This window comes from Pleurodeles waltl, chromosome 9, assembly GCF_031143425.1.
Source record: "Pleurodeles waltl isolate 20211129_DDA chromosome 9, aPleWal1.hap1.20221129, whole genome shotgun sequence".
NCBI lineage: Eukaryota > Metazoa > Chordata > Amphibia > Caudata > Salamandridae > Pleurodeles > Pleurodeles waltl.
This window is the reverse complement of record NC_090448.1, coordinates 740,668,576-740,694,860: the sequence shown is the minus strand read 5'-3', so window position 1 is coordinate 740,694,860 and position 26,285 is coordinate 740,668,576.

Here is a 26,285-nt window from a genome sequence, read left to right as displayed (position 1 = left end):
GGCAGTAATTACCACCAGCCTGTTGGCAGTATTACTGCCACTTTAACAGTCACCGCCAATCTCATAATGACCACCAAAGTGTTGTGGGGTCTCCACATGAACCGCCCAGCAACCAACACATGCCACCAGCCAGTACTCATACAGCCCTGGACTCCGAGGACCCAGAGGTCAGCTTTCAGAGGACAGTGGTAATAGTCCAGCGGGAGCTGGCCAAGCAGGTGAAGGTTGGGATGGAGGCCATGGCAGGCAGCCTAGAGGAAATGCGGACAGGCCTCAGTCTAAATAAAGACAACTCAGCTGCCATCAGGGGCACCCACTCCCTGCTACGTGGACTCCAGCAGCCTCTGGCCAACATAGCTGTTGCCATGAAGCAGAGGCTACAACAAATGCCCTCCCTACCTATCAGCAGCATGCAGAATAGCCTCGTGTCCATACAGTGGCCTCCCTCAGGGAAAACATGGCTGCCTACCACCGTGATGTTGGTGCTGTGTTGAAAAATCAGCTGTTCCTCCTTGCTGCAGTGATGCCTTATGTGTTGCCACAAATGGCAGCTGCTGGGACCTTTGACTCCACATCTCTATCCACTAAAGTGTGTGTGGCCCCCTCTACCTCTACAACAGCATCATCCATGGCACAGGAGGCCCCACACACATCAGAGGATGAAGATGTGGAAGGAATAACATTCACAAGGGAAAGCACCCGGTAGCACCAGTCTGTGCCACATGGTCAGTTTCTCCTTAGTTCTGGGCTTAAGATCATGCCAGTATTGTGACAATAGGAAATGTGCCCTCTTCACCTAACCACTGTTGAATTGGCTGCTATGTGCTGTCATTGTATCTTTCATTGGCAATTTTTGTACTCCTCACTAATGCACACTACTCCTAACCATGCCTCATGACATGTCCCTTAACCCTGGAGTCCGATTGGCTAACATTCGCTCATGGAGTCTGTGAAATGGATATTGTATGGAAATCACAATTGCAATTGCACCTGTAAATAAAGCACCTTGTACACGTAGCATTTCTACGTTTCCTGTGATCCATCTACTCAGCTAAAAGATAGCATTGTGTCAATCCATGCCAATGTGTACAGAATATCAGTACATGACTGCATGACTGTCAGACACTAAGGGGGTCATTACAACCCTGGCGGACGATGTTAAAGGTGCGGTAATATCGCAAACAGGCCGGCGGACAAAAAAAGGGAATCATGACCCTGGCGGAAACCGCCAACAAAGACAGCCACTTTAACACACCGCCCGCCACGGCGGTACAGACAAGCAGCGCGACGGTCACCGCCAACAGACAGGTGGAAGACAATGTACTGCCCATAGTATTACAACCCGCCAATCCGCCACCTTTTCCGGGGCGGATTCACCGTGGATGAAAACACGGCGGCAACAGTTGCTGCAATGGGGAAACGCTCACCTGAACACATCCCACGAGGAACGAGGACTCCATGGAGCCGGAACTACAAATATTCCCTGCGCTTGTCTTTCTGCTCCTCTACGACCACCATCTACGTAGACGCTGAAGACAACGATGAGTACTGCACCTACGACATGGGGGAGGGTGGAGGCAAAAGTTAGGGGGACACCCACGAAACACCCCCACCCTCGCATATTACAACATACACACCAATGCATTTCCAAACATCACAGTAACAACCTACAATCCACCCGGAAGAATGCAAAGACAAAGCGAAATCCGTTCAAACATTGTAATGTTGCATAAACAAGTTTTGCAAAAATATACAGATATATATGAAAATCTGGCAGAAATATATACAGTACGAGAAGTAGTGCAGATATGTACATATCAATGTCCGTGCACCACTAGTCCAAAAATGCATGGGCGAGGCCCACAAAAGATACCTGACCACAATCGGAGAGAACCCTGTCGGGGCATCAGTGGGTGGTTTGCCCACTGTGCCATCCTGGGGAGTGCAAAGCCACAGTCTCTCAAGTCTCTACAGTGGGTGGTTTGCCCACTGTGCCATCCTGGGGAGTGCAAAGCCTCAATTTCGCAAGTAGATAACATCCACCAGTGGCTCGTGAGGGGGACTGGTGCCCAGACTGGATTAGTCTCCCCGTGAAAGTTCCTGTCCCGTCACTGTCCCAGCTGCACATGGGATAAGGATGCTTGATGTGGCGGTCTATTCATTCTTACCCGGTGCATGCCCTGTTCAGCGGTCTTCGCAATAGCGGTGCTTGCCCTGTTCAGCGGTCTTCACCATGGCGGTTCGGGACTGTTCAGCGGTGCTTTGCCAAGGCGTTTCTGGACTGTTCAGCAGTCTTCACCATGGCGGTCATTGCCCTGTTAAGTGGTGCTTTGCCATGGCGGTGCTTGCCCTGTTCAGCGGTCTTCACCATGGCGGTTCGGGACTGTTCAGCGGTGCTTTGCCATGGCGGTGCTTGCCCTGTTCAGCGGTCTTCACCATGTGGTTCGGGACTGTTCAGCGGTGCTTTGCCATGGCGGTTCTGGTACGGACATTGGTGTGTGGCATGACGTTCCCTAGACTGGGCATAGGTGTGTGGCATGACGTTCCCTCATAGCCCACCTGGGCTGTGGCAGCCGGGGCCCTCCTGGGTACTGACTCCGGCGGTGGTCTCCTGACCAGTGAAGATACTTGGGCCCTCCTGGGCTATGACTCCGGCAGTGGTCTCCTGACCAGGGACGATACTTGGGCCCTCCTGGGCTATGACTCCGGCGGTGGTCTCCTGACCAGTGACGATACTTGGGCCCTCCTGGGCGATGACTCCGGCGGTGGTCTCCTGACCAGTGACGATACTTGGGCCCTCCAGGGCACTGACTCTGGCGGTGGTCTCCTTACCAGTGACGATACTTGGGCCCTCCTGGGTTATGACTCCGGCGGTGGTCTCCTGACCAGTGACGATACTTGGGCCCTCCTGGGCTATGACTCTGGCGGTGGCGGTGGTCTCCTGACCAGTGACGATACTTGGGCCCTCCTGGGCGATGACTCCGGCGGTGGTCTCCTGACCAGTGACGATACTTGGGCCCTCCTGGGCTAAGATTCCGGCGGTGGTCTCCTGACCAGTGACGACGGTGCTGGCGGTTGGGTCTCGACCGCCGGGAATGATGGCGCCCTTCTCCGCCGTGATACTCACAACAGGCTGGCCAGACTTCCTCTGGCCCTTCCCCACCTTTGGTGGAGTCACAGCTGACTCTCCAATCCCCTTGGAACCCATGTGAGTTGTTTTCCCACCAGGAGGCTTCACACGGTCCCGTCGCGCACTCTCCAATTTCAGAGCCCTTACAGGGGGTGGGCTGCCAGTGCCTTGGCTCCGGGTCACATTGCCTGCCCTGGTGGCCGGTGCACTCCACATACCTTGAACAGGCACCATTGGTATTGGAGGCTTTTTGGCTGAGGCGCTACGACGGGACTGATGAATTGGAGGAGGGGTGGGGGCAAAAAGGTCAACTTTACAGAGGGACAGTTTCTGACGAACCACAAGGGAGCCCCCATCGGAGGATGAGTCCGTGTCGCTGCTTGGTGATCCGGTGGCCGACGTGAAGCTCCCCTCGCCCTCCGTCCCACTGGTGCATTCTGAGTCCGTGGTGTGGCCCTCCATGGCCATGTGGGATGCAGCTCCCTCGTGCTCCGGTGCCACTGTACCTCCGCCGGATGATGCTGATGCACAAAAGAACAGGGAGAGCAGAAAAAGGGGGGGGGACAGAAGAAAGACAGGTTGAGTGCATGGCATACCGCTACCGTTGGTGGACAAGACAGACACAGCAGCCCCCTGCATTACGCCGTGCTCCTGCCCTCTGCATAGGCAATTTCTGGGATATGGCCTACATGGCAAGGGTGGACATCTGCACACATGGATGCCACAGGGGCAACTATACCTCGACTTGGCACTCTACTGAGGTGGGGTAGAGTGCCACATGGGCTGCATTACAGAGGGGCCTAGTCTTCGTGTTTCTGGCTGGCCTAGGTACACCCACAGGCTTCCTCCCCCACCCAGACCCCTCTACTGCGCGCAAAGTCCGCAGAATGAGGTTGTACTCACCCCCTTGTGTCTGCTGTGATGCCCTCAAGCGCCCATCCAACTCCGGGTAGGCCACCGCCAGGATCCGGAACATCAGGGGGGTCATGGTGCGACTGGCACCCCTCCCACGTTGGGAGGCCATCCCCAGCTGAGCCTCCGCCATCTTCTTGCTGCAGCGGCGAATGTCCTCCCATCTTTTCCGGCAGTGGGTGCCCCGTCTCTGGTGGGCCCCCAGGGTCCGGACCTCCTTGGCGATGGCACGCCAAATGTCCCTCATCTGGTGGGCGCTGACCTACATGACATGCACAAAGGGAAGAGGAACAGTCATTACCAACTGCACCGTCGATGTGAGTGGCCCCCTCCCTACTCTGGCCATGTGGCCCATTCATTAACATGCATTAATGTTCCATGAACTCTGCCCCCTTCCCTCTTACAGCCAGCCCTCTCCACCCAGGCCTAGCCCATACAACGTGCTCCCTGTGTACTAACCTGTTGGTCTGGAGGACCGTAGAGTAGCGTGTACTGGGGGAGGACCCCGTCTACCAGTTTCTCCAACTCCTGAGCAGTGAAGGCAGGGGCCTTTTCCCCAGACGCAGCAGCCATCGTCGCTTCCAGACCGAGGTCACAGCAGCACTTGCAGGGTAGGTCCTCTCCTGTCGAAGGTCAGGTATCTAGTGATTGAACAGACAGAAAATGGCGGTGACGTCCGCGGCGGTGCACATCATCACCGCCGGCGCACCTGTTCATTGGCTCCTGGGACCCATAGGGTCCAATGTTACCCAATGCTGCATTGCGCCGCGGTGTACGACCGCCTACCGCCACGGTGTGCAACGCCAGCGCTGTTACCCCACAATCCCATTGTCCCAGTTTAGAGGTCAGGGAGCCGCCATTTCAGGGGCCCACATGGCTTCATTTACCTCTGCGGCACACATAGCTAGGCCTACACTCAACACACATACAGGAAGGGTTTTGTGATTGGTGTAGTCTTGTGTGTAACTGTGGGTACATACCTGGATGAAAAATGACTGATTCGTCGCTGTTGTCCTTCGTAGGCACCGTCAGCTGGGACATGTGAGAAGATGGTGGAATCTTCCGGTGTACCGACCGCTGGTGGACCTGTTGACAATGGAAGAGGGACATGTCATCATCACCTACAGGTTTGACCGTGCCACAATCCAGGAACTATGTACCCAGTTAGAGCCAGACCTGATGTCACCAATCCGCCATCTAACTGGTATCCCCCCCTGACGTGCAGGGGCTGTCAGTGCTCCATTTCCTTGCAAGTGGGTCATTCCAGACAACAGTGGCCATGGCATCAGGGATGTCCCAGCCTATGTTTTCCAACGTTTTGTCCAGAGTGTTGTCTGCCCTGCTGAAACACGTAAGGAGATACATCATTTTCCCTGAGGTGGAAGATTTGCCTACAGTTAAAGGTGACTTCTATGCCCTTGGACATATCCCCAATGTCATAGGTGCCATTGATGGGACCCATGTAGCTCTGGTCCCCCCCCACAGGAGTGAACAGGTATACAGGAACAGAAAGAGTTATCATTCGATGAATGTTCAGATGGTCTGTTTGGCAGACCAGTAGATCTCGCAGGTAAATGCTATGTTCCCTGGCTCAGTGCATGACGCCTACATCCTGCGGAATAGCAGCATCCCTGATATGATGGCTCAACTCCAGAGGCACCGTGTGTGGCTATTGGGGGACTCTGGTTACCCCAGCCAGTCCTGGCTATTGACCCCAGTGAGGAATACCAGGACCAGGGAAGAGGAACGCTACAATGAGGCCCATGGGCGGACTAGGAGGGTGATCAAATGCACCTTCGGCCTCCTGAAGTCCAGGTCCAGGTGCCTCCATATGACAGGTGGTTCCCTATTCTACTCACCGAAGAAGGTGTGCGAGATTATCATCGCCTGCTCGATGCTTCATAATTTGGCTTTGCGACGCCGGGTGCCTTTTCTGCAGGAGGATGGTCCAGATGAAGGTGTTGTGGCACCTGTGTAGCCTGTGGACAGTGATGAGGAGGAAGCTGAGGAAGAAGACAACGACAACAGGGAGTCAGTCATACAGCAATATTTCCAGTGAGACACAGGTGAGAACATTTTCATTTTTACCATTACATTAACTTTCACACGTCTACCTCTATCCTGTCTGTCGTTTTCAACCAGTATTTGGTAACTTAGTTGTTCCTTTACATTACGGTTTCACAGGTGTGGTTACCAACGTGTGTCATCTGCTTGCATCCTTCAAGGACTTGTGATGTGTGACATAGGTATGTTGGCTTTACAATGGGGAACGCATTATGACTCTGTCATTGATAATACATATTTACAATCTCACAGACTGACTCCAGATTGTTTTTTGTTTCAAGGGTGTTTATTGAAATGCTCAGAAATGGGAGGGGGTTGTAATATGAGGATGGGTGATGGCGGAGGAATGTCCATGGCAGAGTCCAGCCTATTAGTCTCACAGGTGCTCTGCCCATCTGGGCATAGGAAGTGGAGCTGGGGCAGTTCAAGTATGGACAGGGTAACAAAGTGGGTCAGTGGTGGAACAATCAAGGTGGTCTCATTTCCTGGCAGGGGTCTTGCCATCTTGCTCTGTCCTGTTCCCGGCTCTCAGAGACCGCTTGCGTGGTGGTTGTCCGTCTGCAGGGGGTGGGGTGCTGGTGTGGTGGTCCTGTGGCGGGGCGCCCTGTCCACTAGCGCCAGCGGAGGTGGTGGGCAGTTAATCGTCCTGGCTAGTGTCAGGGCCCCTTGGAGTGCCACGGTGTCCCTCATGGTGTTCTGTATGTCCTTCAGCACCCCTACGATGGTGCCCAGGGCGGAGCTGATGGTCCTGAGCTCCTCCCTGAACCCCAAATACTGTTCCTCCTGCAGGCGCTGGGTCTCCTGAAACTTGGCCAGGACCGTGGCCATCGTCTCCTGGGAGTGGTGGTATGCTCCCATGATGGAGGTGAGGGCCTCGTGGAGAGTGGGTTCCCTTGGTCTGTCCGCCCCCTGTCGCACAGCAGCCCTCCCAGTTCCCCTGTGTTCCTGTGCCTCCGTCCCTGGACCGTGTGCCCACTACCACTGCCCCCAGGTCCCTGTTGTTGTTGGGGTGGTGGGTTCTCCTGGGTTCCCTGTAGTGGTGGACACACCGCTGATTGACCTGCCCTGGGGACGGAGGTATGAGCCCGCTGGGTGGGTGCTGTGCTGGTGTTACCAGAGGGTGGAAGGTCAGTGTTGGGCTGTGCCTGTGCAAGGGGAACCGACTGTCCCGAGGCCCACGATGGTCCGGGCTGGTCATCAGGATCCAGTAGGGCAGAGCTGCTATCGTCACTGTGGGCCTCTTCTGGGGGTGGAGTGGTGTTGTCTGGACCCTCTGCTGTGGTGACGGTCCTTCGGGTTCCTGCAGGGGCATAAGAGCATAATTAATGCATTTGTGTGTGTGATGGTGTGCAATGGGTGGGTGTCTGTGTACCCTAGTGCTAGCATTCCTGTGTGGGGGCTTGTGTGATCATGGTTAGGGGGTGTTCTGGGTATGTAAAGTGGGCATGCTTTAGTGAGGGGTGACCATGCTTAGTTGTGTCATGCAGGGCTTGGTGTTGGGATGTGTGGTTTGCGTTATGAGTACATTAGTGAGGAGTTTGAGTGATAGGGGAGGGGGTGAAGGTCGGGGTGTGTGATAGCATGCAGGTAGGGTGGGGGATATGATAGTTAAGATTTGACTTACCAGTGTCCCATCCTCCACCGACTCCTTCGAGGCCCTCTGGATGCATGATGGTCAAGACTTGCTCCTCCCATGTTGTTAGTTGTGGGGGAGTAGGTGGGGGTCCGCCGCCAGTCCGCTGAACCACGATGTTGTGCCTGGAGACCGCTGAACTCACCTTCCCCCCTTAGGTCGTTCCACCTCTTCCTGATGTCCTCCCTATTTCTTGGGTGCTGTCCCACAGCATTGACCCTGTCCACGATTCTGCGCCATAGCTCCATCTTCCTGGCTATGGAGGTGTGCTGTACCTGTGAGCCAAATAGCTGTGGCTCTACCCGGATGATTTCCTCCACCATGACCCTGAGCTCCTCCTCGGAGAAGCGGGGGTGTCTTTGGCGTGACATGGGGTGGTGTGTGTGATGTGTGGGGCGGTGTGAGTGTTGATGTGTGTGGTGATGTGTAGTGGTGTGTGGTGTTTTGTGCGTGGATGTGGTGTGGGTGATGGTGTTGTGTGCCTCTGTGTGGTGGTGTTGTCTTGGCTGTGCTGTCTCTCTGGCCTTCGTCCGTGAATTTTGGTCATAGGGATTTGTGGGTGATGTGGGTGTGTGTTTTATATTGTAATGGGTGTGTGGGAGTGGTGTTTGTATGTGTATCCGGTGTGTGTATTTTGAATTGTCCAATGTGGTTTTGGAGATGTGTGTGTATTTTGAGCGCGGCGGTGTATACCGCCAATGGAATACCGCGGTTGAAAGACCACCGCGTGGATTCGGGGGTCGTAATAGCATGGGCGTGTTTCTGTTGGCGTGGAGGTTTTGTTTTCGCCACTTTAACACTGACCTTTGGTGTGGCGGAGTTGTGTGGGTGTCTGTATTTCGGCGGATTCCGAGATGTGTGTCATAATAGCTGTGGCGGACTACCGCCGCGGCGGCGGTGTATTGGCGGTCTTCTGCACGGCGGTAAGCGCCTTTTACCGCCAATGTTGTAATGACCCCCTAAGCCACACACTAGGATCCTAACATAAGAAAGCTGAATGATGGTGTTGTTGGCTACAACCAACTTGCTGAGTATACTATGGGGGTTATTACAACTTTGGAGGAGGTGTTAATACGTCCCAAATGTTTCGGATATACCACCAGTCGTATTACGAGTTCCGTAGGATATAATGGACTCGTAATACGGCTGGTGGTATATCCGCCACTTTACCGTCACTTTTGGGACGGATAAACACCTCCTCCAAAGTTGTAATAACCCCCTATATGATTTTGAACCGATATCCTTTGAAGTAGACATACAGCATGTATGGCTCTGAACCAATTCAATGGTAGTTTACACGGATGGGAGTACCAGTATAATTTAGTTGTGTGCTACAGGAAAAGCTAACCTTATCAGTGATGGCGACCCGTCAGTACTGCAGGATACAGTTCCAAATGTGCCTGTTGTCAGATGTACCACACTTGCCAACAATGAAATTACAGGACCCCACCAATGATGAACCATATTTACCTGTCTAAGATAAAGTATGCATACATATTGTGAATAGCTGGAACAATGGATGGCAAATGTGTGAGTTAGTAGCTGGTATGTAGCAGCCATTCTGACAGCTCCTTGGTCATAGGGGATGCACATGAGAAACCTGGGAAATCGAGACAGTAAGCATACGCTATGCCATTCCCCCAACTTGGCCAACTTGGCCAGTGCACTCATGAGAACCCCCAGGCACTCAACCAAATTACAAAATGTTTAGGCTAATATAAACAGGATTTTTTGTAAAACCATACACTAAAAGATGACCTAAAACCTATCCTATGCTAACCTATACTAACTAAACTTAACTAACAACTACACCTATCTAACCTATTCTAAACTTATCGTACACATGTAACTACTCACTCTAAACATTGGCCCCGACCCCCTTAAGAGACAAGATACAAGTAGGACAGCATAAACTATGACTACACATGTGCTAACCTTACCTATGGTCTAAACAAAAATTTAGGGGGTCATTACAACATTGGCGGTATAAGGCGCTTACCGCCGTGCAGAAGACCGCCAATACACCGCCGCGGTAGACCGCCACAGCTATTATGACACACATCACGGAATCCGCCGAAATTCAGACACCCACACAACACCGCCACACCAAAGGTCAGTGATAAACTGGCGGAAACAAATCCTCCACCTCCACACCAACAGAAACACGCCCGTGCTATTACGACACACGAATCCACGAGGCGGTCTTTCAACCGCGGTATTCCATTGGCAGTACACACCGCCGCGCTAAAAATACACACACATGTCCAAAACACCGCCACATTGGACAATTACAAATACACACACCTGAGACACATACACACACCACTCCCACACACCCAGCACAATATAAAATACACACCCACATCACCCACAAACTCCTACAACCAGAAATTCTGAGAGAAGGCCAGAGAGAGAGCACAGCTATTGATAACCCCATCACACAGAGGCACACAACACCATCACCCACACAACATCCATGCACAAAACACCACATACCACTACACTCACCACACTCATCAACACATACCCCACCCCACACATCACACACACCACCCCATGTCACTCCAAAGACACCCCTGCTTCTCCGAGGAGGAGCTCAGGGTCATGGTGGAGGAAATCCTACGGGTAGAGCCACAGCTATTTGGCTCACAGGTACAGCACACATCAATAGCCAGGAAGATGGAGCTATGGCGCAGAATAGTGGACAGGGTCAACGCCGTGGGACAGCACCCAAGAAATAGGGAGGACATCAGGAAGAGGTGGAACGACCTACGGGGGAAGGTGCGTTCCACGGCCTCCAGGCACAACATCGCGGTGCAGCGGACTGGCGGCGGACCCCCACCTCCTCCCCCACAACTAACAACATGGGAGGAGCAAGTCTTGACCATCTTGCATCCAGAGGGCCTCGGAGGAGTCGGTGGAGGATGGGACACTGGTAAGTCAAATCTTAACTATCACATCCCCCACCCTACCTGCATGCTATCACACACCCCTACCCTCACACCCTCCCCTATCACCTCAAATCCTCACTAATCTACCCATGACACCAACCACCCATCCCAACACCAAGCCCTGCATGACACAACTAAGCATGGACACCCCTCACTAAAGCATGCCCACTGCCCAACCATCACCACACAAGTCCCCACACAGGAATGCCTGCACTGGGGTTCACGCACACCCAACCATTTCACACCATGAAACACACACATGCAATAATCATGTTCTTATACCCCTGCAGGAACCCGAAGGAACGTCACCACACCAGAGGGTCCAGACAACACCACTCCACCCCCAGAAGAGGCCCACAGTGACGACAGCAGCTCTGCCCCACTGGATCTTGATGACCAGCCCGGACCATCGTGGGCCTCAGGACAGTCGGTTCCCCTTGCCCAGCCACAGCCCAACACTGAGCTTACACCCTCTGGTAACACCAGCACAGCACCCACCCAGCGGGCCCAAACCTCCCTACCCAGGACAGGTCAATCAGCGGTGTGTCCACCACTACAGGGCACCCAGGCTAACCCACCACCCCAACAACAACAGGGACCTGGGGGCAGTGGTAGTGGGCACACGGTCCAGGGGACGGAGGCACACGAACACCGGGGAACTGGGAGGGCTGCTGTGCGACAGAGGGAGGACAGGCCAAGGGAACCAACTCTCCACGAGGCCCTCTCCTCCATCATGGGAGCATACCACCACTCCCAGGAGACGATGGCGACGGTCCTGGACAAGTTGCAGGAGACCCTGCGTCTGCAGGAGGAGCAGTATTCGGGGTTCAGCGAGGAGTTCAGGACCATCGGCTCCACCCTGGGCACCATCGTAGGGGTGCTGACGGACATTCAAAAGACCTTGAGGGACACCGTGGCACTCCAAGGGGCCCCTGACACTAGCCAGGACGACGAACTGCCCACCACCTCTGCCGGCGCTAGTGGACAGGACGCCCCACCACAGGACCACCACACCAGCACCCCACCCCCTGCAGACGGACAACCACCACGCAAGCGGGCCCTGAGATCCAGGAACAGGACAGAGCAGGATGGCAAGACCCCCGCCAGGAAATGAGACCACCCTGATTGTCCCCCCACTGTCCCACTTTGTCACCCTGTCCAGATCGGAACTGCCCCAGCTCCACTTCCAATGCCCAGATGGGCAGTGCACCTGTGAGACTAATAGACTGGACTCTGCCATGGACATTCCTCCACTATCACCCATCCCCATTTGACAACCCCCCTTCATTTTTTGAGCACTTAAATAAACACCCTTGAGACACAAAAAAATCTGGAGTCAGTCTATGATTTGGAACTTTGTATTATCAATTACAGTGTCATAATGGGTTACCCATTGTAAGGCTAACATACCAATGTCACACATCACAAGCCCTTCAAGGATGCAAGCAGTTGACACGTAGGTTACCACAGTTGTGAAACTGAAATGGAAGGGTACAACTCAATTAACAAATAGTGAGTGAAATGTAGGTACAGGATAGAGGTAGACTTGTGAAAGTTAATGTAATGTTAACCCAGAAAATGTTCTCACCTGTGTGTCACTGGAAATATTGCTGTATGACTGACTCCCTGTTGTTGTTTTCTTCATCCTCAGCTTCATCCTCATCACTGTCCACAGGCTCCACAGCTGCCACAACACTGTCATCTGGATCATCCTCCTGCAGAAAAGGCACCTGGCGTCGCAATGCCAAATTATGGAGCATGGAGCAGGCGACGATGATGTCGCACACCTTCTTCGGTGAGTAGAATAGGGATCCACCTGTCATATGGAGGCACCTGAACCTGGCCTTAAGAAGGCCGAAGGTGCGTTCGATTACCCTCCTAGTCCGCCCATGGGCATCATTGTACCGTTCCTCTGCCCTGGTCCTGGGATTCCTCACTGAGGCCAATAGCCAGGAAAGGTTGGGGTAACCAGAGTCCCCCAATAGCCATACACGGTGCCTCTGGAGTTGAGCCATCATATCAGGGATGCTGCTATTCTGCAGGATGTAGGCGTCATGCACAGAGCCAGGGAACATTGCATTTACCTGCGAGATGTACTGGTCTGCCAAACAGACCATCTGGACATTCATCGAATGATAACTCTTCCTGTTCCTGTACACCTGTTCACTCCTGCGTGGGGGGACCAGAGCTACATGGGTCCCATCAATGGCACCTATGACGTTGGGGATATGTCCAAGGGCATAGAAGTCACCTTTAACTGTAGGCAAATCCTCCACCTGAGGGAATATGATGTATCTCCTTACGTGTTTCAGCAGGGCAGACAACACTCTGGACAAGACGTTGGAAAACATAGGCTGGGACATCCCTGATGCCATGGCCACTGTTGTCTGAAAAGAGCCACTTGCAAGGAAATGGAGCACTGACAGCACCTGCACGTCAGGGGGGATTCCAGTCGGATGGCGGATTGGTGACATCAGGTCTGGCTCCAACTGGGTACATAGTTCCTGGATTGTGGCACAGTCAAACCTGTAGGTGACGATGACATGTCTTTCTTCCATTGTCAACAGGTCCACCAGCGGTCGGTACACCAGAGGATTCTGTCATCTTCTCATATGTCGCAGCTGACGGTGCCTAAGAAGGACAACAGCGAAGAACCAGTCACTATTCCTCCAGGTATGTACCCACAGTTACACACAATACTACACCAGACAAAAAACCCTTCCTGTATGTGTGTTGAGTAGAGGCCTAGCTATGTGTGACGCAGTAGTAAATGAAGCCATGTGGGCCCCTAAAATGGCGGCTGCCTGACCTCTAAACTGGGACAATGGGATTGTGGGGTAACTGCGCTGGCGTTGCACACCGTCGAGGAAGGCGGTCGTAGACCGTGGCGCAATGCTGCATTGGTTAACATTGGACCCTATGGGTCACAGGAGCCAATGAACAGGTGCGCCGGCGGTGATGATGCGCTCCGCCGCGGACGTCACCGCCGCGGACGTCACCGCCATTTTCTATCTGTTCAATCACTAGATACCTGACCTTCGACAGGAGAGGACCTACACTGCTAGTGCTGCTGTGACCTCGGTCTGGAAGCGTCGATGGCTGCTGCGTCTGGGGAAAGGGCCCCTGCCTTCACTGCACGGGAGTTGGAGAAACTTGTGGATGGGGTCCACCCCCAGTACATGCTACTCTACGGTCCTCCAGACCAACAGGTTAGTACACAGGGAGCACGTTGTATGGGCTAGGCCTGGGTGGAGAGGGCTGTGTGGAAGAGGGAAGGGGCCAGAGTTCATAGAACATTAATGCATGGGAATGAATGGGCCACATGGCCAGAGTAGGGAGGGGGCCACTCACATTGACGGTGCAGTTGGTAATGACTGTTCCTCTTCCCTTGTGCATGTCATGTAGGTCAGCGCCCACCAGAAGAGGGACATTTGGCATGCCATCGCCAAGGAGGTCCGGACCCTGGGGCCCCACCAGAGACAGGGCACCCACTGCCGTAAGAGATGGGAGGACCTTCGCCGCTGTAGCAAGAAGACGACGGAGGCTCAGCTGGGGATGGCCTCCCAACGTAGGAGGGGTGCCCGTCGCACCATGACCCCCCTGATGTTCCGGATCCTGGCTGTGGCCTACCCGGATTTGGATGAGCGCTTGAGGACATCACAGCAGACACAAGGGGGTGAGTACAACCTCATTCTGCGGACTTTGCGTGCAGTGGAGGGGTCTGGGTGGGGGAGGTGGGCTGTGGGTGTCCCTAGGCCAGGGCGAGTTAGGTAGGCAAGGCCCCTCCGTAATGTAGGCCATGTGGCACTCAACCCCACCTCAGCAGAGTGCCAAGTTGAGGTATAGTTGCCCCTGTGGCATCCATGTGCGCAGATTTCCACCATTGCCATGTAGGCCATATCCCAGAAATTGCATGTGCAGAGGTCAGGAGCACGGCGTAATGCAGGGGGCTGCTGCGTCTGTCTTGTCCGCCAACAGTAGCGGCCATGCACTAAAACTCTCTTTGTTCTGTCTCCCCCCCTTTTCCTGCTCTCCCTGTCCTTTTGTACATCACCATCATCAGGCGGAGGTACAGTGACACCGGAGCATGAGGGAGCTGCATCCCACATGGCCATGGAGGGCCACACCACAGACTCTGAATGCACCAGTGGGACGGAGGGCGAGGGGAGCTTCACGTCGGCCACCGGATCACCAACCAGCGACACGGACTCATCCGCCGATGGGAGCTCCCCTGTGGTGGCGGCACCATCTGTGCGCCCCACTTCTACAGGTACAGCCGCCACCTCCCCTACCAGCACCGCCCTCTTAGCAGCCCCTCAGCGTTCGCCCCGTGCCCGCTCACCCAGGAGGGTGGGCATCACCTTCGCCCCAGGCAACTCAGGCCCTGCCCCAGTCACCTCTGCTGCCCTCGGTGAGGAGGCCATTGACCTCCTCAGGTCACTCACTGTTGGGCAGTCTACCATTGTGAATGCCATCCAGGGTGTAGAAAGGGAGTTGCAACACGGTAATGCATTCCTGGGGGGCATTCATTCTGGTCAGGCTCTCCTTCAGCGAACCCTGCAATCTCTGGCCTCAGCACTGATGGCAGCCATTGTGCCTGTGTCTAGCCTCCCCCCTCCAACTTCCTCCACCCAGATCCAATCTCCTGTACCCCAGCCCATCCCAAGCACACCTACAGACCAGCATGCACACAAGTCAGCACACACAAGTAGCTCAAGCAAACATAGGCACCACACACACCACAGGCACTCACGCAAGCCTCACCCACATACAGACACAGCAACATCCACTGTCTCCACTGTGTCCCCCTCCTCCTCTTCTCCCTTCTCCCTCCCAGTCTCGTCTACACACACACCTGCATGCACCACATCTACAGGCACTAGGACTCGCACCAGGACACCCAGCACCACAAGCCGCTCACCTGCACTCACCACCTCCACTGCCATTTACACGTCCCCTGTGTCCTCTCCCAATGTGTCTGTGACGCCCCCTCCCAAAGTACACAAACGCCGGCAATCACTCACCCAACATCCATCCACCTCACGACAGCCTCCAGTACCTGCACCCAAAACACCTAAAGTGACTCCTCCTACAACCACCTCCTCTTCCTCCACTCCCAGACCCCCTCCAGCTACCCATCCCAGTGTCCGTCAGAAACTGTCCCTATGTCAAATTGACCTTTTTGCCCCCACCCTCCAATTAATCAGTCCCGTCGTAGCGCCTCAGCCAAAAAGCCTCCAGTACCAGTGGTGCGTGTTCCAGGTTTTTGGAGTGCACCGGCCACGAGGGCAGGCAGTAGGACCCGGAGCCAAGGCACTGGCAGCCCACCCCCTGTAAAGGCTCTGAAATTGGAGAGTGGACGAAGGGACCGTCTTAAGACTCCTGGTGGGACAACAAGTGACATGGGATCGAAGGCGATTGGTGAGTCAGCTGTAACTCCAAAAAAGGGGGGGAAGGTCCAGAGGAAGTCTGCCCAGCCTGTTGTGAGTGTCACAGCGGAGAAGTGTGCCATCATTTCCGGCGGTCCAGACACAAGCGCCAGCACCGTCGTCACTGGTCCAGAGACCACCGCCAGAGTCACAGCCCAGGAGGGCCCAAGTATCGTCACTGGTCCAGAGACCACCGCCCGAGTCACAGCCCAGGAGGGCCCAAGTATCGTCACTGGTCCAGAGACCACCGCCGGAGTCACAGCCCAGGAGGGCCCAAGTATCGTCACTGGTCCAGAGACCACCGCCAGAGTCACAGCCCAGGAGGGCCCAAGTATCGTCACTGGTCCAGAGACCACCGCCAGAGTCACAGCCCAGGAGGGCACAAGTATCGTCACTGGTCCAGAGACCACCGCTGGAGTCACAGTCCATGAGGGGCCAGGATGCCACAGCCCCGCTGGGCAATGATGGAACGGCATGCCACACACCAATGCCCATTGTAGAGATCATCATGCCACACACCAATGCCCAGTGTAGAGATCGTCATGCCACACACCAATGTCAGTATCAGAACCGCCATGGCAAAGCACCGCTGAACAGTCCATAGACCGCCATGGCAGAGCACTGCTGAACAGTCCAGAACCGCCATGTCAAAGCACCGCTGAACAGGGCAAAGACTGCCATGGCAAAGCACCGCTGAACAGGGCAAAGACCGCCATGGCAAAGCACCGCTGAATAGTCCATAGACCGCCATGGCAAAGCACCGCTAAACAGTCCAGAACCGCCATGGCAAAGCACAGCTGAACAGGGCAAAGACCGCCGTGGCAAAGCACCGCTGAACAGTCCAGAACCGCCATGGCAAAGCACCGCTGAACAGGACAAAGACCGCCATGGCAAAGCACCGCTGAACAGGGCAAAGACCGCCACGGCAAAGCACCGCTGAACAGTCCAGAACCGCCAGGGCAAAGCACCGCTGAACAGGGCAAAGACCGCCATGGCAAAGCACCGCTGAACAGTCCATAGACCGCCATGGCAAAGCACCGCTGAACAGTCCAGAACCGCCATGGCAAAGCACCGCTGAACAGGGCAAAGACCGCCATGGCAAAGCACCACTGACCAGGGCAAAGACCGCCATGGCAAAGCACCGCTGAACAGTCCAGAACCGCCATGGCAAAGCACCGCTGAACAGGGCATGCACCGTGTAGGAATGAATGGACCGCCACATCAGGCATCCTTATCCCATGTGCAGCTGGGACAGTGACAGGACAGGTACTTTCACTGGGAGACTCATCCAGTCTGGGCACCAGTCGCCCTCCAGAACCAGTGGAGACCTGCATCTACTTGAGAGACTGTGGCTTTGCACTCCCCAGGATGGCGCAGTGGGCAATCCACCCACTGTAGAGACTTGAGAGACTGTGGCTTTGCACTCCCCAGGATGGCACAGTGGGCAACCCACCCACTGTAGAGACTTGAGAGACTGTGGCTTTGCACTCCCCAGGATGGCACAGTGGGCAACCCACCCACTGTAGAGACTTGAGAGACTGTGGCTTTGCACTCCTCAGGATGGCACAGTGGGCAAACCACCCACTGTAGTTACTTGAGAGACTGTGGCTTTGCACTCCCCAGGATACATCAATGGGCATGGAGCCCCGTCGTGGATCTGGCTTCGCATTCATGTGGCTGAGGTGCCCCCCCTTCCCTTCCCCCTGAGGTGCCTGTTGTGTTTCTATCTGATGCCCCGGCAGTGTTCTCTCCGATTTTGGTCAGGTATCTATTGTGGGCCTCGCCCATGCATTTATGGACTTATGGTGCACGGACATTGTTGTGTACATATCTGCACTACTTCTCGGATTGTATGTGTAAATAAGAGTGATTTTGAGATATATATCTGTATATTTTTGTATGACATGTATATTGGCACATTACAATGGTTGCCCGAATTTCGCATTGTCTTTGCATTCTTCCGGGGGGATTGTGGGTTGTTATTGTGATTTTTGTGACTGCATTGGTGTGTATGTTGTATAATGCGAGGGTGGGGGTGTTTGGTGGGTGTCCCCCTAACTTTTGCCTCCCCCCTCCCCGTGTCGTAGGTGCAGTACTCACCGGTATCTTCTGCGCCTACGTAGCTGTTGGTCGTAAAGGAGCAGAAAAACAAGGGCAGGTAGGATTTGTAATTCCGGCTCCATGGTGTCCTCCTTCCTCGTGGGATGTGCTAAGGTGAGCGTTTTCCCATTTCAGAAACTGTTTCTGCCATGTTTTTATCCACGGTGAATCCGCCCCGGAAAAGGTGGCGGATTGGCGGGTTGTAATAGTGTGGGCGGTACATTGTCTCCCGCCTGTCTGTTGGCGGTAACCGCCGCGCTGCTTGTCTGTACCGCCATGGTGGGCGGTGTGTTAAAGTGGCTGTCTTTGTTGGCAGTTTCCGCCAGGGTCATAATTCCCTTTTTTTGTCCGCCGGCCTGTTTGCGGTATTACCGCACCTTTAACACCGTCCGCCAGGGTTGTAATGACCACCATATTGTTTTGGTATTTTTATTTATTTATTTGTTTTCTTATACACAAATAACCCAACATGACCCCCTACCCATCCCCCTAACAATACTTAACCTAACCTATGCCTACCTTACACTAACCTAATACTACCCATCTAAAACCCAATCTAAAACTATGTAAAACAGTAAAAGGGAGTGGAAGGAACTGGGAGGTTGTATAACACAAAAGGTTCATTTCCTGCTTTTCTTCATTTTCTTCTTGATATATCTCAACATCCTCCGGTTCTCTGCACTTTCCTTGTCCAATTTTCTAAGTCTGGCTAAAATCTTGCCCATGTCCCATCTCATGTTTTGTTCAAACTGGCTCGGAACAACTGCAGCAGGTGGCTGAACTGGTACCTGGGTTATGACTGGTGCAGCTGACATGGAAGGCCTTGGTCCGGCTGTGGCCCCCTGCACCCCTGATGATTGTTCTCCAGTGTCCTTGTGTGGCTGCTGTGAGGTCTACCAGGTGCAAATGCATGCCATTCTCCTTCTCACTGCGGAACCTCCTTCCCATTCGCCGGTATCCTATCTTAACCTCCATTATGTGGCAGTAGCGTTCGGCCCTCTAGTGGAAAGCTCTCCTCTGGTCTTGTGTCATATTGACAGCTGAAATATGAGGATAAGCAAGCATCAGTATCAGCATTGGGTGGAGGTTGTACAGACATATTATATACACTGCAACTGCAGATAACATATACAGTCCACCACACAATCTTCAACAATAACTTACTCCTCATCTATGACTGTTTCCTACCAGCCATCAACAGTATCATGTACATGTCACTGGGATGATGGCAATCCATTGTGAACCAACAGGGCCAAGAGCTGATTGGACAAAATTGTCTATGTCAACATTTGTGTCATCAAACTTGTGAGGATCACGTGCCTCAACAAGTCTGGATTTCCTGCGTACCTGTGCGTAAGGGGGGCTGTGCATGCAACCCACAACTCAACAACCCTGGTGAAACATAAAGGCTTGTCCAGTCATCATGGATGCAAGGTGGAGGCCATATGATAGGGGGTCTGCTAACTTCCCACCGGCTATTCTAAGGTTTGGTAAATCATCATTCATGTGTTCTGGTATAAGACCTGACCTGAGCATACGTTACAAAGGGGCACGCCTTTACCCATGATGTGCCCACATGTACAACTGATTCAATGTTCCCAGAAAGTTTGGCCAAAGCCTGAGCTGCACATCAAAGTTGTCAGCACTTTACAGAACTGAATCCCCTTATCCTGTGCTATGTTGTGTACATGTGTTAAACGGCACACAAATGGTGGCTATATGGGTGCCCTTAGGACCACAGTGAGTTTGGCACAGCACTGGGTGCTGCAACAGTATCCTTATACATTGTACATCATTTGCACATTTGCACATGCAGGTCAGACATCATCAAAGTACCAGGTAAGCACACAGCATTCACATCATATACATATGTGATGTGACCTACATCACTCACAAATATCATGGTGGCAGGACATTGTTGTGAAAACTGCTGCGATCTGGTATGGGAAGAATCAGACTTTTCCCACAACCATCTGGAGCTGAGTTGTCTACTAATTGTGTACCCTACTGACTGTTGTGCAGCACAATATGGCTCCTTGCAGTGCTACAGACTCATTATATCTGAAGGGTATTGAGGCAACCGTGGTGCATGTGTCTCCTACATAAGACCCCTAGAGACCTCTGCAGATATAAACCACATCAATCAATCAATCAATCAATCAATCATTGAATTTATAAAGCACTCTACGTACCCATGAGGGTTTCAAAGCGCTGGGGGGGGGGGGAGCTGCTGTTACTGATCGAAGAGCCAGGACTTGAGGAGTCTTCTGAAGGTGAGTAGGTCTTGGGTCTGTCTCAGGTTGGTAGGGAGGGTGTTCCAGGTCTTGGCAGCGAGATATGAGAAGGATCTGCCGCCGGAGGTCTTTCGTTGGATGCGGGGAACGATGGTGAGGGCGAGGTTTGCGGCGCGGAGCGGACGGGTGCAGGTGTAGAAGCTGAGTCTGTTGTTCAGGTAGGCTGGTACGGTGTCGTGGAGTGCTTTGTGAGCGTGGGTAAGAAGCTTCAAAGTGATCCTCTTGTCCATGGGGAGCCAGTGAAGCTTTCTCAGGTGGTGGGAGATGTGGCTGTGGCGGGGTACGTCGAGGATCAGCCGGGCGGAGGCGTTTTGGATGCGTTGGAGGCGTTGTAGGTCTTTTGCTGGGATGCCTGTGTAGAGTGCATTGCCATAGTCTAGCCTGCTGCCGACGAGGGCCTGTGTCACCGTTCTTCTTGTTTCTGTCAGGATCCACTTGTAGATCCTACGGAGCATGCAGAGTGTGTTGTAGCAGGAGGAGGAACCTGCGTTGACCTGTTTAGACATGGTGAGGGAGGAGTCGAGGACGAAGCCCAGGTTGCGTGCGTGGTTGGTCGGTGTGGTTCCTAGTGAGGTACGCCACCAGGAGTCGTCCCAGGCGGAGGGGGTGGGTCCGAGGATGAGGACCTCCGTCTTGTCCGAATTCAGTTTCAGACGGCTGCTTCTCATCCATTCGGCGATGGATTTCATTCCCTCGTGGAGGTTAGTTTTGGCGGTGCGCAGGTCCTTGGTGAGGGAGAGGGTGAGCTGGGTGTCGTCGGTGCAGGAGAGAATGTTGAGGTTGTGTTGTCGGGCCACTTGTGCGAGGAGGGTCATGTAGATGTTGAACAGCATCGGGCTGAGGGATGAGCCTTGGGGGACGCCACAGATGATGTCGGTGGCTTCGGAGCGGAAGGGGGGGAGGCAGACTCTCTGTGTTCTGTCGGAGAGGAATGAGATGATCCAGTCGAGGGCTTTTCCTTGAATTCCGGTTTCGTGGAGGCGGGTTTTCAGGGTGCTGTGGCAGACTGTGTCGAAGGCGGCAGATAGGTCCAGGAGGATGAGGGCTGATGTTTCGCCGTTGTCCATTTGGCGCCTGATGTTGTCTGTGGCGGCGAGAAGGGTGGTCTCAGTGCTATGGTTTCATCTGAAGCCGGACTCGGAGGAGTCCAGGATGTCGTTGTCTTCGAGGTGGCTGGTTAGTTGTGTGTTGACAATTTTTTCAATGACCTTCGCTGGAGTAGGGAGATCGGTCGGAAATTCTTGAGGTCGTTGGGGTCTGCTTTGGGCTTCTTGAGGAGGGGGCGGATTTCGGCGTGCTTCCAACTTTCCGGGAATGTCGCTGTTTTGAAGGAGATGTTGATGATCTTTCGTAGTTGGTGGGCGATGGTAGAGTCGGCTTTGTTGTATACGTGGTGGGGGCAAGGGTCTGACGGAGATCCTGAGTGGATGGAGTTCATGATCTTGCGTGTCTCTGTGTCTTTGACGTTGGTCCAGGAGGTCAGGCGGTTTGCACAGGTGGAGCTTTCGGGGGTGGGGTCTGGCGTGGGTGTGGCATTGAAGCTGTCGTGGATGTCGGTGATCTTCCGGTGGAAAAAGGTGGACAGCGCGTCGCAGAGTTCTTGGGATGGTGAGATGTCGTTGACGTTGGCGCTGGGGTTGGAGAGTTCTTTCATGATGCTGAAGAGCTGTTTGCTGTTGTGTGCGTTGTTGTCCAGGCGGTCTTTGAAGTGGGACCGTTTGGCTTGTCCGATGAGTTGGTGATGCCTGCGGGTGGCATCCTTGTGGGCTGTGAGGCTGTCAGGTGTGCGTTCGAGGGGCCATTCCTTTTTTAGTTTCCGGCAGTTGCGCTTGGAGTTTAGGAGCTCGTCGGTGAACCAGGTGGCTTTTCTTATGGCTTGGTTGTCGGTGGGTTTCTTGAGTGGCGCAAGGTTGTTGCCTTAATCATTGATCCACAGTGTGAGATTGTGGGTGGCGGTGTCTGGGTCGGTGGGGTTGGAGGGTGGGTTCTGGGCGAGGGTGTTGGTAAGCTGGTCTTCGGTAACTTTGCTCCAGCATCGGCAGGGTGGTTGTTAGGTGCGGTGGTGCTCGGTATGTTTCTTGTAAGTGAAGTGGATACAGTGGTGGTCGGTCCAGTGGAGTTCGGTGGTATGGTTGAAGGTGACGTGGGCACTTGAGGTTGAAGATGGGATCAAGCGTGTGGCCGGCGATGTGGGTGGGTGTGTTGACGAGTTGTCTGAGGCCGTGGTTGATGAGGTTGTCGATCAGAGTTGTGGAGTTGGTGTCGTTGTTGTTCTCCAGGTGGAAATTTGTACCGTCTTGTCAATAAGTGTAAGCTATGTGTGGCACACAGTGCTGACAATGGTGCTGTGAAAAAGTGGCTGTCAAAAGGCATTCTATGTACATAAACAGCTGCTCTGAGACCTATCATGGTAGACATCAATGAATAGGTGTCCAGACATTACAATTCCTACTACACACAATTCCATGCCAGTACACGTTGCCCCTTGGGCTACAAGCAAGCCTTTCTCATTGCACAACATTCCAACAGACATGCTGGCACCATCCATTGTCCAATTATATCATATAATTGGTCAGGCAAAATCATCTTTCATAGAATTCCACACTTTAGACTGACACCCACCGAACCCTGGGTTAGCACACATGACGCACAAAATGACACTTACTGGCTGTATCTTGGTCTTCCAATTGGGCCACCTCACCTACGGTGTAGAGCGGAGGTCCCTTGCAAGACATGAAGGGGAAACATTACTTAGTGGACAGCATTGTTCACTGTCAATTTGTTAGGCTGAGTGAGCAAGTCATCCCAGTGGTAGATCAGAGCAACTGCCAAATATCTATGATCAGTCACTCACACATAGTCTCAGATAATATAGACCCATGCACCTACAATCTATCACTGTCCCTGACACTCCTATGGTACTCCTCAATGCACCATTTATACATGGCATTGTCATGCAGGTGTCTGTTAGCTCTACACCTCCAAGACCATATAGGACTGCTTGACACTGTATACTGCATCTGAGGGGCATGCAATGGTTGTTGCAGTGACTGTCCCATTGTGACACCCTTAGCATTTGAGCCTGCCTCAGATGTTGTATACATCTACCTCATTATCACAGCACACTGACAAACTACTGCCCAGGGGTTGTGTGGGTATTCCAAAGTGTTGAGAAATGCTGTGATACATCCTTCAGTGAAGTAAGTAATACATGTGCCATCACAAGTCACACACACAATCAATAATGTTATGGGAGTTTACTCATGTGAAAATAGTTGTATCTACCTGCACATTGACTGATTGAAATCATGGATGTATTGCCCATAGTGTATGGCCAGCTGCTGCTGGCGTGGTATACCTTTATTTGTCTAGGGAGGGTTAAGAACATGGGCACAGACATATGCCTCAACACAGACACACTTGCTCTGTGGTCCAAGGATGCATTTGTTGGTGCAGGTTACTGAGTAATGTGCCAGTGATAGACTAGATAGATGCAGGGAGCCCCATATTGTCATTGAGAAGCAGCTACCTCAGCATATGTGTTTGGGTGTGGTAACAGACATAGGGGGTCATTCTGACCCCGGCGGGTGGCGGTCGCCGCCCGCCTGGAGGGAGCCGCCAAATGGCCGCTCCGCGGTCGAAAGACCGCGGAGGCCATTCTGGCTTTCCCGCTGGGCTGGCGGGCGACCGCCAGAAGGCAGCCCGCCAGCCCAGTGGGAAACCCCTCCCCACGAGGAAGCCGGCTCCGAATGGAGCTGGCGGAGTGGGTATGTGCGACGCGTGCAGTGGCACCCGTCGCGTATTTCAGTGTCTGCAAAGCAGACACTGAAATACAAAGTGGGGCCCTCTTACGGGGGCCCCTGCAGTGCCCATGCCATTGGCACTGCAGGGGCCCCCAGAGGCCCCACGACACCCCTCACCGCCATCCTGTTCCTGGCGGTTGGAGCTGCCAGGAACAGGATGGCGGTGAGGGGGTCGGATTCCCAGGGCAGCGGAAAACCGGTGGGAGACCGCCGGTTTTCCTCTTCTGACCGCGGCCAAACCGCCGCGGTCAGAATGCCCTGCGGGGCACCGCCAGCCTGTTGGCAGTGCTCCCGCCGACCCCGGCCCCGGCGGTCCTTGACCGCCGGGCCGAAATGACCCCCATAGTATAGGGTGTATGTGATACACAATGTACAGGAACAGGGAAGTGCTAGTAGTCTGGGACACACTGCATGGTCAATCTCCCCTACATGACCTTGGCCAATGACACAAATGGGCAGATAAAACAACAGTGGTGTAGCACCAATTGCATCAATACAGCCCTTGTGGCCCACAGTGCAGCCCTTACCCCCGCCATGTGATGCAGGTAGGGTCCAACTGCATCTATTTATCTGTAGGCAGATGATGTACTCAGCAGGAGTTGCAACAGATCATCACAATTTCTGCTGAGTACATAAGGGCCCATCACATACATTTATATGCCCCCATATCACACCTGACCTCAGCAGCCGTTCAGAGTGCATGAAAAATGGAAATAAGGTATTTCTCATTTTCCCAGTGGCTTATACATTTGCCTCCCAAACAGGTTTTGGGACCCCTTCCATACATGATGCATGGCGCAGACCTCATTTAGGGCTGCTCAGTACCGAGTTGCCCTATGCATTCATCACAATACTTTGTAATGGTTGTGCAGGGAGAATGGTACATCTGCTCCGCATCGGCTTCATTACTGCACATTTGAATTGCAGGCCTAAGGTGGCGCTGGGTTTCTTCATACAGGTAGCATATGACATGTCCCGATCCACAACCGCTACATGCAGCACTCAACCGTTTCTTCAACTGTCATGCACATGCAAAAGAAAGGACTTTGGCCGTCATTACAACCCTGGAGATCAGTGTTAAAGCGGCGGTAACATCGCCAACAGGCTGGCGGTAAAACAAATGGGATTACGACCACAGCGGAAACCACCAACATAGCCAGCCACTTTAACACTCCGACCGCCAGGGCGGTAGCGACAAACACTGCGGCAGGCGGAAGACTATGTACCGCCCACCCTATCATGAGAGGCCAATCTGCCAGCTTTTCCGGGGCGGTACCAACGACATCAAAAGCATGGTGGAAACAGTACACCGAAGAGGAACCACTCACCTTCTGACACTCCATGAAGAACCAGGATGCCATGGAGCCCGAATTGCAGACCCTACCTATGTTGGTGTATCGTCTCATACACCAGAAAGTAGAAAGAAGGCGACGGCGACGAAGACGGTGAGTACTGCACCTAGCACACAGGGGAGGGGGAGGTAAAAGAGAGTGACACACACATGCGGCACGCAACACCCCCATCCCCCACCCTTACCCACAACACCATACACACTAACACAAGGACAAAAGGAAATGAGTTTAACCAGTGATATATTGGAACATTCAGATATAGCAATCGAATTTAAAATAATCAGTATATACAAGTATTTACATTATGTAAAGAAGGCCCTACACTCTCCCTTGTTAGGTCCGTGGACCAGTGGACCCTAAAATCATGGGCAAAGCCCACACATGACACCTGCCTCAAAACGGAGAGAACACTGCAGGGGCATAAGTTCGAAAAAACACAGGCACCTCGGGGGGGGCACCTCAGCCAGAAGATGGTACTGCACCACTGCTCCTCGAGAGGGGTCCATGCTCACTGCTTGGTCCTGGGGAGTGCAAAGCCACAGTCTCTCTAGTGGGTGGTTTGCCCACTGCTTGGTCCTGGGGAGTGCAAAGCCACAGTCTCTCTAGTGGGTGGTTTG